We start from the raw sequence: 11,779 nt of genomic DNA on the forward strand, positions 1-11,779 counted from the left end.
GCAGAATACTTTCACCCAGTCAAGAGATCAGGGCTAGATCCAACACCGTTTTTTAGCTCACTGCACCATCCCAGCTCAGAACCTGGCTATATGCAAATTAGTCTGTTCCTGTCCCAGTGCATGATGGGAACAGGGCAAACCAAACTACCAAGCCAATTCTTACACTGGGAAGGAAACAAGCTACCGAGGACCGGTTTCTGGCATTTCAGCCGTCGTCCGCCCGGCTTGCTTGAATCCTGATGGTGCAATGAGCAAGGGACTCACATCTGAATATACCCTTCCACGCTTAGGGTGGACAAAATATTTAACAACAAGGGGTGGTGATGGACAGAGTTTCTGAATTAAGCAGAATACTCTCACCCAGTCAAGAGATATGGGCTAGATCCAACACCGTTTTTTAGCTCACTGCACCATCCCAGCTCAGAACCTGGCTATATGCAAATTAGTCTGTTCCTGTCCCAGTGCATGATGGGAACAGGGCAAACCAAACTACCAAGCCAATTCTTACACTGGGAAGGAAACAAGCTACCGGGGACCGGTTTCTGGCATTTCCGCCGTCGTCGGCCCGGCTTGCTTGAATCCTGATGGTGCAATGAGCAAGGGACTCACGGCTGAAATGCCAGAAACCGGTCCCCGGTAGCTTGTCTCCTTTCTGGTGAAGAATTGGCTTGGTAGTTTAGTCTGCCCTGTTCCCATGATGCACTGGGCCAGGGACAGACTGATTTGCATATAGCCAGGTTCTGAGCTGGGATGGTGCAGTGAGATAAATAACGGTGATGGATCAAGCCCTGATCTTTGGACTGGGTAAGAGTGGTCTGCTTAATTCAGACACTCTGTTCATCACCACCCCCTTTTCTGAATCGTTTTTGGCCACTATAGGTGTGGCAGGGTATACTCAGACATGAGTCCCTTTCTCACTGCACCATCAGGATTCAAGCAAGCTGGGCCGAAGACGGCTGAAATGCCAGAAACCCGTCCCCGGTAGCTTGTCTCCTTTCTGGTGAAGAATTGGCTTGGTAGTTTAGTCTGCCCTGTTCCCATGATGCACTGGGCCAGGGACAGACTGATTTGCATATAGCCAGGTTCTGAGCTGGGATGGTGCAGTGAGATAAATAACGGTGATGGATCAAGCCCTGATCTTTGGACTGGGTAAGAGTGGTCTGCTTAATTCAGACACTCTGTTCATCACCACCCCCCTTTTCTGAAATAAAAGCCTGTGTCATTCTACAATGCTATGTTTGGCTACATATTTCCAGGTTGTGCCCGAAAGCGCTATAATTAGGCTTTCCTGTTTTCAGTTTCTATTTTTAGTAAATTCTGGTGGATTTTTTCCAGTGTTTTCAAGTGGTTTCAATACCATAAAAAACAGTGGTTATCAGTAGTTATGTATTTCCGTGCCATTAAAAACAACGGAAACAGTTTTTGAACATATGCCTTGAACTGGGTGCATATACCCTCATAGTTATTAAAGCGGTCACAAATGAGGCAGCACTTTTGAAACTCCAGAGAAAATTTCCCTTTATGGAAGGGATCTATAACTTGTGCCGAGTATCACAGTGAGGCTTTATTGACTTCAAATGCCATGGTTGATGAACGGCTATTTCTTATTCATTGTAAAATAAAAGTTCCTGAATTGCTCCTCAACATTTCTTTGCTTACCAAGTGGCAAGCACTCTAACATGGAATATTTTGCAGTGCCAAAGTTACAAAAAGTTTCGCCCAGCCTACTCTCAAGGAGATGTTTCACATCTACACCAATTATGCTGAACACTTGAAAGACAAGGGTGTTTTCTGACTCTACTTTTTTTTATTATGTCCACTACAGCAGTCATGCTTTCCTATTAAAATCTAAGCATGCAGTAGAGTGTACGTTTTTTCAAATCACTATCAATAACCAAGGATCCTCACTTTTCTTGCCTTTGGCATCATCACTCAGCAAAAGTTCTGTAAACGGTTGCCACGTGGATAAAATAACATTCATGGACTCTATAACTAAGAGCCACCAGCTAAGTGACACAGTTGGGATGACTCTTTCTTTGATGTTTGGCAATTCACCTACTATCAATACTGACTCACTAGACAAGGGGGCTGATGTATCAAGGATTTTTACCCATTCTCTGCGAGTAAATGTGATGGTACATATTGGGAAAGCTCCTTATGAAACCTACATTTTTCCTATCAGTGAAAGACTCAAACGTAGCCAAAAATTAAAATATGATTTTGATATTTCTTGATTTGCTACAGTTTATAAAATAAACAACACCTAAAAATGCTCCTAACCCCTGAATCTTTAGACCAAAGACACAAAACTGAAAAAAGGAAGAAGAAACAATATTTTAGTGACATCCCTAAACAACAAAACTCGAGCAGAATAATGTTAGCCCAGTCTTTCTTACTGCTACCTTTTATAACAAAGTTACATTATATTGGCCCATTCAGGAAGAAATCAAAATTACTCTTTCACTCTCCTTTTCCTTTCTTTGAATGACATTTAGTTTGTGCAGGGGTTTTTCAATGTTAACATTTTTACACTGGCGAGAGCTATTTCCCATCCAGTGGGGTTTTATCAGTTAATATAGGTTTACACCTAAAAACAGACAGCCTAACTATAATACTTATTATATCTATTTATTGATACCCATTTGATGAGGACTTTGAAAAACTTGAAAAAGGACGCAGACCATGCCCACCCTTTAACAAAAACAATTGTTCCAAAGCTGTCAGCAGACATGGCTAGTCCATTCTCTCAGTAGAAAAGCTGTTCAAGGCAGAAAGTCTTTTCAGCCACAAGCACAACAACAAATCCAGCGCCTTCAGAAGGTATGTTTTCAAAGGTACATCAGATGCACCACAGCAGAGGCTTCCATTAGCGCATTCCTCTGGATCTCAACACTCCTGTCAGCGAACGCTGAGTGACCACCCTTGGAAGTGGAAGAGAATAATTACAGATTCGAAATTGTCCATGCTGCTGCATGGATGTTTCATGGAGTTCACGCACCTACCCTAAATATGTCTTCACGATGGCACAAAATCAACAGAGTCCCACCCAGTTTCCCCCGACCCTTACGTCAGAGATTCACTTCCTTCTAAGTGAAGGAAGTGCTGTTATGCCAGGAGGTTAGGGCGTGTACTTAATGTACTTCATGATAGCTAAAAAAGAGTAGCACATTCTGTCCCCTCTTGTCTGTGCAGATCCTTAATACCTTCATGCACATAAATTCCATTGCACCCGAGTCATTGTCGGTCCCTTCGCTTTATGGGATCAATACATATTTTTACTTTTCGTCACAAAACCAATATTTCAACCCCTACAGATGCAGAATTATCTGAAAGCAGTTCTTAATACCAAGGTAGTTTGGTCTTTCCCAGCACTGGAGAGAGTACAGGCATGTCAAGGGCAGGTCATACGAAAGAAGTTGGTGCAGTAAGTACCGCCCTGATGGCGAAATTCTTTATAATTTGTCGTTAGGAAAAACAAGTATCAGGCGACACTTGCTTGTTTGTAGCACAGTGTCTCTCAACAAGGGGAATGTTTAAAATTGTTGGTGATCTATTTTGCTGAATTATAACATTTTAATCTTCTGTCAGACGTTTCTAGCTCAACCATCATCTAATTCTACAATTAGTGACTCAAGTTCTGCCCCTGGCAACTGTCTCTGAGTTTAAGCTGATATCTATAGAGGAGACATTGATTACTTTGACTACCGTCAAGGTAGCTTCCCTTCTTGATCCATGCTTACCCCATACTTTTCCCCTAATCAAGAGAAGTATTGCTCCTTCAGTCTGTAGATTAGTGACTTCCTCACTTCTGTCTAGTTTTGTACTCACTGACTGGAAAAGCACATGCATTCTCCCTCTTTTGAAGAAGCAGTCCTTGGGCTGCATGGTCCTCCGCAACTATAATCCCATCTCTTTTAACCTTCAGTGGAAAGTTGACAAAGAATGTGGTTGCCTCCCAACTGGCCAAGTTAATTACTGTAAATTTTAGTCTCAGCACAAGATGTTCCTTGCCTTGCATGGCACTGAGGTGGCGCATTTTTGCTGCAAAACGAAATGTGGACGGTTTTGGACTGACGGGGAGTTTCTGTTGTCCTCTTCAACTTTTCTACAGCCTTCAGTAGTATGTGTCATGTCACACTATGTGATATGCTGGGATAGTAGAAAGCAGTGTGGTCTTCAGCTGGATTCAGTGATTTCTAACTGTCTGTAGCCAGTCTTAATTTCTCCTTTCATGTATCCAGCCAACCCAGTGCTTTATAGAGTCCCATAGGGCTACTCTAATGGGACTGGTTAAGGAGTATTATCTTTCTTGCATTATGCAGTTGATTCTCATAATTCTCAGGCAGGATGGTAATTCCTTTCTGGAATGAGGACCATAGCTGATTGTATGGCGAGAAATTATACAAAGTTGATTTAATACAAAACCAATGTGATCGCGCTAACTGGGTCTCAAAGTACATGTTCCTGGTATTGGTAGTTAGACTCTTTAGGCACCTCATGCTGTCCTCTTCTCCTAAAGACTCCTTGTAAAATCATTCCCATAATTATCCGATGAAACTCATTACCTCATTGCCCAGCCCGTGATAGGTTTTCCATTGCATTATGCAGTGCCATGCATTCAGCACTTCAGGCATACGTCATCCAGCATGTGCTGTTGGTCCCCAATACTGGTTCTCCATTGCATTACGCAGTGCATGCATTCCGCAATACGGCATACATCATCCATCATGTGCAGATGGTCCACTAAGCTACAAGGTAGTGTTTACCTAAACTTCCCAGACAGGAGCCCAGTTCAGATTTCTCTGCTTCCCTGGCGGCACGGGATAAGTCTACTGTACTCTAAATGAGGCCATTCTTCATGTAGCTATCAAACTCCGCGCTAGATGGGAGGGTAGTACCCAGCATGGGATCTACAACAGGGAAACTACAAAGAAAGAATTGTATTTGGTCATTTATTACAGAAATATTAATGTATGATATGTTCTAAAACATGTTTTTCATGTTTCCGTAGTTTAAAGATGAAGCACTACACAAAGAGAAGACAATCACTGGGGAAGTCCAACAGGAAACCTATTTCAGTGCCTAATTCTGAAATGTTACTTTAGTAAACATTGGGTTTCAGTTCTTGGAGACTTTCAGATATGTCCTTCAACCAGCTTGTCCACACCCCGTCTTAAAATGAGCCATTTCACAATTCACTACAGAATCGAGAAAACACATACCACAGAAGAACATCAGCCTTTTTGAACTTTGTGAAGTTTATCAGTTGGTCAAATAACTTGAAATCAATCCTGTTTTTAGTTGTTTCGTTTTCAAACATTTTGAGGAATGCTGGAACTTTTTTATTCTGAATGTTTTGTTTAAAGGATGAACTTGTAAATATGAGTGAAACTTCTGACTCTTTGTACATTATCAGAGCAAAGATTTTTTATAAATATATATATTTGTATGGGAAAGTGGGTACTGATTTTATTTCATGCATTTGCGTTTTGTTTTTTTCCTGAAGGAGAACTAGAAAAATAGTTGTCTGTTTTCTTGTCCTTCAGATGCAAGTGTTCATAAATGTGTATTTTGTTACACTACCGCTAAATGCTGTTCTATGTTCTCTTTAGTTCTATTCACAACACCTTATATCTTGAAGATAAATAACTTAAAAAAAGAATTGGCATTGTTAACAAGGATCAAACACTTAATCTTTTGTAGGATTTAAATTGTTAGGGATCATCTTTTCTAAAACTGCTATGGATTGTGACAAATCCTAAATCTTTAACTTGTGAAGTCTATGTAAAGAGCATCTATACAGTATATTGGATGCTATGTTTTGATTGTTGTTTTTTATCAGTAGGGGTGCACATAATTCATTACAGTTCGTAAGTGTATTACATACGCACTACAAAACGTTTGCACAGTAGACTAATACAATCTTACTTCCCTTTACTAAATCTTTCTTTGGTTTGGACAAAAAGTGTTTGTTGTGATGCTGAATATTACGACTGGGTGCACCATTAATAATTTGCTTACCAACGTGATGGCCAAATAGAGTAGATCCAGAAAATATTTGATTTTTTAGAAAATTTCACTTTGCTCATATTTTGAGCAGTGGGAATGTGGCTGCAAAGTAAAATTTCAACAATGTACCAAAAACACTATTTTCCAAAAATAAAACAAGTCTTATTGAGAATGTGGGAACAGATTTCATTTTCATTATTATTTTGGTATCAAGAGATGCACTATGGATTGTGATTAAACCATGGGAAATAAAGATATTTTTGACATTAAGGTTTTTCTGTGCATTCACATTCAAATCCCTGTACCCAGAATATTTTAAATGATAGGAGCTAGAAAGTGTGTGAATCCACTGCTTCCTGTAGTTACCAGATATGTAGTAGACCTATCTAGAATAATTATATAAGTATGGCTTTAGCTGCATGGCTGTGTTGTGAAGGATTATTTTGAGGGGTTACACACTTGTTTAAAAATATATTCTAGTACATTTCTGTTCCTTCTGTTAACCTATTTAAACTTGAGGGGCTTACTGTTAAATGTATCTGAAAGCTTAGGAAGAGATTTTAATAGAGTTTTAATTGCTTATTACCTGTAAGCAAAACTTTAAAATAGTTTCTTGGCAACAATGCAGGACATTAATGACATTGAGCTGTGGTGGCATTATAGTCACATCACTCACCATAGTATTATTTTCTCTTAAACAGGCATCACCATGAAATTATTGATAGGGAGATAAAGGGCCCAATTGAACTGAACAATCGCTGAGGCCTCATGTGAACCAGTAAAATATATACACACAATCTAGCTCTTCCTTGATTTTGTTAATTGAGTTGATAGTTTTTGATCTTACACTTTTGCTCTTGTCGCCGCAGTAAAGATAATGGAGGTCTACTGTCATAAGAAATAGGATGCCTTCATGTTATAAATGTATAACTTGCTGATGGGCTCTTGCTTGGTCACAATAAAAGATGTGTACCAGTTAACTTCTATTGTGTTCCTTCAGACACACATGCTTTCTCTGCCTTTTAAGAATTCAAAAAGGCTACATTTCTTTTTTCCACTTCAAATTTCTTTAGCATCAGCCCATGGCTAATGGTGATATTCATGCTAGATTGCTGCTAATTTTCAAGACAATTTCAGATTCTTTAACCCCTTCGCTGCTGATGACGAGCTCAGCTCGTCATCAGCCACGGTGGTCGTGTGCGGATGACGGGCTGAGCTCGTCATGTAACGCGGCTTTTGGAAAAAAACCGCACAGCAGAAAAATAACCGCTGCAGCGATGCGGTTAAACCAGAAAGCTTAGTTCAACCTCAGGATTGCTATTCCTTCTATTTACCTGAGTGTCATGGAAATTAATGTTTCATATATAGCCATAATATATTAATTAATTGGCAGTTTACTAATTTTTTAGTGTTATTGTCCTTCATATGATAGGCTTATGTCGCCCAGCATTCTAAATGCCAGGAGTAAGAACAGGCGGAGGAAGGCAATCAAATATACTTATTTAAGGATGAGCTTTATGTGCTCTTTTATAGGTATGCAGAGAGACTTTTAAATACATCAAAAGTTACAAATTCTTTCATCATTTCTTTCTGTGTATATTCGCCTATCTTTCCACCACCTGGATACCTTTAGCAATAATGTAATGAAGACATCTTTTTAAGCGTCACTCAAAAACTGAGCATGGCATCTTTTTCTTTTGACGTGGCCATTGGCTATGTTTGCTTCTATTCTACTTAGTTAGCTGTTGCCCTTTTTTATTTTATTCTCCCATGTTTAGAAGGCATATTACCTATTTTCCAGTCACTGTTTCAGCATTTATTTTCCTGAAAACAATATTAATATTTTTCACTTCTTTTTAAGCATTGCTTGACTTGACTTCTCTTATGTTTAATTTTTGTTCCTTTACTCTCTCCATCACTGGTAGTCACCACAGTTCTTGAAATAAAATTATTTTATGACCAAAATGCATATATACTTCCTGGTACGTTAATGTAAGATCAAATAGCCAATGAAAGCTGCTAGAATATTATATATATATATTTTTTATCTTTTTAAATCACTGTGCAATAAAATCCATTGATCTTTCAAATGTGTAAATAGTTAAATCCGCACCCTCATCCAATTTTAGAACTGTCAGTATCAAAATAAGACACTAATTAATTAATTATTATTCCTTTGCTTTTACTGAATATTAATGACTGTTGATAAACGATTTAGAGAAGAGTGGCATATGCCTGCCACTCATACTCATTCATTTAGTCATCCCTACAGCAATCCATTAATCTTCACATTTTTCATTTTGTGTGAAGGAGTCTTATTTTTCAGAAATTTTAGGATACAGCAAATTTTATTGTTGGGTGATATAAGTATGTTTTGATAGGTCTGATTTTTCTTTTGATTACATTTTTTATAAGCAGGTTAACTGATTTTATTACATGCACACATCCATGTATATAAAACGGAAGCAAATAATTTTATATTTTTGTATTATTATTTTGCATTACAATATTAAAGAGGAAATAAACACTTAAAAGAGAAAGAGAATGGTTAGAAGAAAAAGAAGGGATCAATATCTCAAGTGTGAGTAAAAAAGTAACCAACATACACATTTCATCTAAGAGTTCTGTTGCTGTTGCTGTTTATTAAATATTTTAAATTTTTGTTTAGGTATACAGTAAGAATTTTGCAATGGCTAAGATGTACAAGGCAGTGGAGGAGTTACTGTTATAAATGACTTACTCCTCAGTCGCTTTTAACCATCTCACAATAAACCATTAGGTGCCTTGTCTTATAGAGACAGTAAATGGCCTAATACTGTTTTATATTGGAAGTAGAGTTTATTTACAACATTTTCATGGTAAATGTGCTAGATGTTAGTCTAATAGACCTATTCCTCTTTTTTAACATTATGAATGTAATGTTAAGGCTATGTTTAAGTGTACAAGTATTTTTCTTTGAGAGAAGATTATTTTATAGTACACAGGTGTTCAACAGTCACCCATGATGCTCCATTTTATGCTATTTTCATGGTGGTTCAGCAATCTAAATGCATGTTTGTGTACTGCACATTACTTAACTACCATTCTTAACTTGCCTTACTTGTAACTCCATTTCACTCCATATAAAATGTTTTAATGCTTCATATGGAAGCATATGTTTGAAGACACTCAATATAAATACAACTGCGCCAGTTGTAGCCAGCACAGATTCACATAGCATGTCAATTTGTAATCATTGAAACTGAGCATTAGTTATTTTTGTGTGTTGCATTCTAATCCTGAATGTACAGTTTTGCCCCAATATCCTCACGTTTAATATAATGCACTGTACTGCAAAAGAAAACACCAGTTTTATTAGACTGCCTAACACATAAAATAATGCCTTGTTATACATAAATAACATTTAGATGTATCTCCTATAGCTTTGTTTTATTTCAAAGTACGGTAGTGACTCCAGCTGCAAAATGTGGCTATAGAAATATATGTTAACCATATATTTGATTATTCTTTGGTTGATGCATAGAAATTGTTATTCAACCAAATACAGCAGAATGCATGTAGAGTGGTGGGGTGCAGTTTCAACCCAATGTTGATTTTTTTTTATTAAGTGTTTTGAGTAAAACCAGACCACTTTATGAACATATCCACTACTGTGTGACTTGTATATGGATGGAACCAAATTTTAAATTGTTGCAATCAGTTCAGTTTAGCTACAATCACACTAGGTTTTTAGAATACCCACTTATCTTGTATGATTCTCATTTGGATTAATTGTAAGTAAAGCATCCTGTGTGGAGGTCCAGAGAGTCAAGCGAGAGACTTGGATCGTCAGCACTCTGGGTTGGGCAGCCACTATTCAAAAGAGTTTAGAAATGATCATTAGAACATCTTGCAAGTTCTCTGAAGTGCTTCGGAACATCAACTTTGTTTTCAAAGGATTTTGTAAATACAAGTACCGTTTGCCACCTTGCTAGTTTGAACTTGAAACCGGTAATGGATTGAAAGCTCAATTAACATTATGAACAAGCCATATTCATTCCAGCCAAGCACCTTCAATAAAAAAATAATGGTATGTAGGTAAGAATAGGAAGGGCATGCTAATGGAATTCCTTTGCAGAATGCCACTGTGTAAATGTATTTGTTCTAAATTATTATCAGCTGATTTACCACCAGCACACAAAACATGTGAGGTGAATTTCAGTGTTGACATGTCTGTGAAACCACTAAATATCATTTATAGGATAAGTCCTTGTACATGTCAATTTAATGAAAATAACTTGAAAATATCACATTCATTAGCCCTCACATTTAACTATGAGGTGACTATTGCTATATCTTAGTAATATCAAATATGTGAATAGTGACTGGATTATGATTTTACATTTTGTATTAAAATCTGTTCTCTTTGTCATGACTTCAGATTTTCAAACTCTGCTGCACAAACTCTTTCAAGTGAGAAGTATTGCAGTATTCATTATACATACTGATTTGTTTATGTGGTACGAGTGCTTGTATTTAATTGTTAAATTAAATATTTTTTTCAACACATCTGTGATTTGTAAAACAAAATAAGCTGTCTCTTTTGAATTGCAACTGTTTAATCATTGCTGTGTTCAATTGGTGCTTAGTGATTGTGAGAGATTTACCTATGAATCTCAGGTACCGCTGATATTTTAGTTAAATGATTGTAATGTTAGAATTCGCTTTGGTTATGATCTGTAAAGTTTGATTTTGAGTCATGTTTTTACTAATGCACATTTGCTAAGTTTACATACACTACACTATTTTTAACAATTCACCACTGTTGAAGAAGCATATCCTTTTTTAAAAAAAAAACAAAAATTGAATTATAAACAGTGGACTACAAAATATCAATTTTAACTCATAATAGTTCTTAATCTTGTACAGTGTACATACTGTGAGCATAGTCCATTTTATTTTCAGGAGAACTGTGCATGCCTACAAATGACTTACTGTTTCCAACCACAGTCAAATGTAAGTTCGATTTCTAGCAGGTTTGTTTCTTGCTTTAAGCAGACTAGGATACAGAGCTTCTTGTTGCTAATGGTCCATTAATCCATATTTGTGTTTTGGTAATGTGTTTCAGTATGAATGGGAGACAGTGTTGCTAATGGTGTTTGGAAATGGTTTATCCCTGGAATTTACCACAATTTAAGTGTGTCATTTGCACATGCAAGTGAGGCCACAGAATAATATTAGGAAGATTGGAAATGGATAAATTAAGCTAAAAGATACCAAATCAAATGCACGTATAATTCTGGAATCTATGAAAATTACTTTTCTTTAAATGCAATCTACATTGTTATTAAACGCTGTGAAGTTGTGAGCTAGAAAATATGTTTACCATTTGATTAGTATATTTCAATTATAATATGTAACTGAGATATTCAAAATAGCCTACTAACAGGCAACTGTTTGATATAGATTCTATCTGTAATAAAATTGTATATATTATTATAATGAAATGTAGCCAATATGTCCTGTAAAATGTATTCACCTGGTTCATATTTATTTTGCCAATAAAATATCATAATTTAATTTTTAATGTAGTAAGCAAACATTTTATATTTGCAATTAATTGTTTATATGCCTGGTTTGCAACTGTGCAGCAAACAGACCTTGCCTAAGCCCTAGTTATCAACATGCGGGTATAATTTTCTAAATGTTATCTTCCCTACTCACATTTTATGTTTCAAATGCACATGGTTCTAATACTGCAAGAAATAATGGATGCTTATTACCTCAGATT

At 36.9% G+C, this 11,779-nt stretch overlaps 1 protein-coding gene across 4 annotated transcripts in view; it reads left to right on the forward strand.

The window, feature by feature from the left end:
* Positions 1–11,568, forward strand: part of SLC35F5 (solute carrier family 35 member F5) — a 681,969-nt gene extending 670,401 nt beyond the window's left edge. For 3 of the 4 annotated variants that reach the window (XM_086957058.1, XM_086957057.1, XM_086957056.1), the window contains one exon: positions 5,012–11,568. The gene's annotated coding sequence lies outside the window, so the exon portion shown is untranslated. The remainder of the gene's footprint in view (positions 1–5,011) is intronic. The other variant, XR_015308472.1, reaches the window with a different exon arrangement.
* Positions 11,569–11,779: the final 211 nt, after the last annotated feature.

Source organism: Lissotriton vulgaris, chromosome 2_1 (genome assembly GCF_964263255.1).
Source record: "Lissotriton vulgaris chromosome 2_1, aLisVul1.2, whole genome shotgun sequence".
Taxonomy (NCBI): domain Eukaryota; kingdom Metazoa; phylum Chordata; class Amphibia; order Caudata; family Salamandridae; genus Lissotriton; species Lissotriton vulgaris.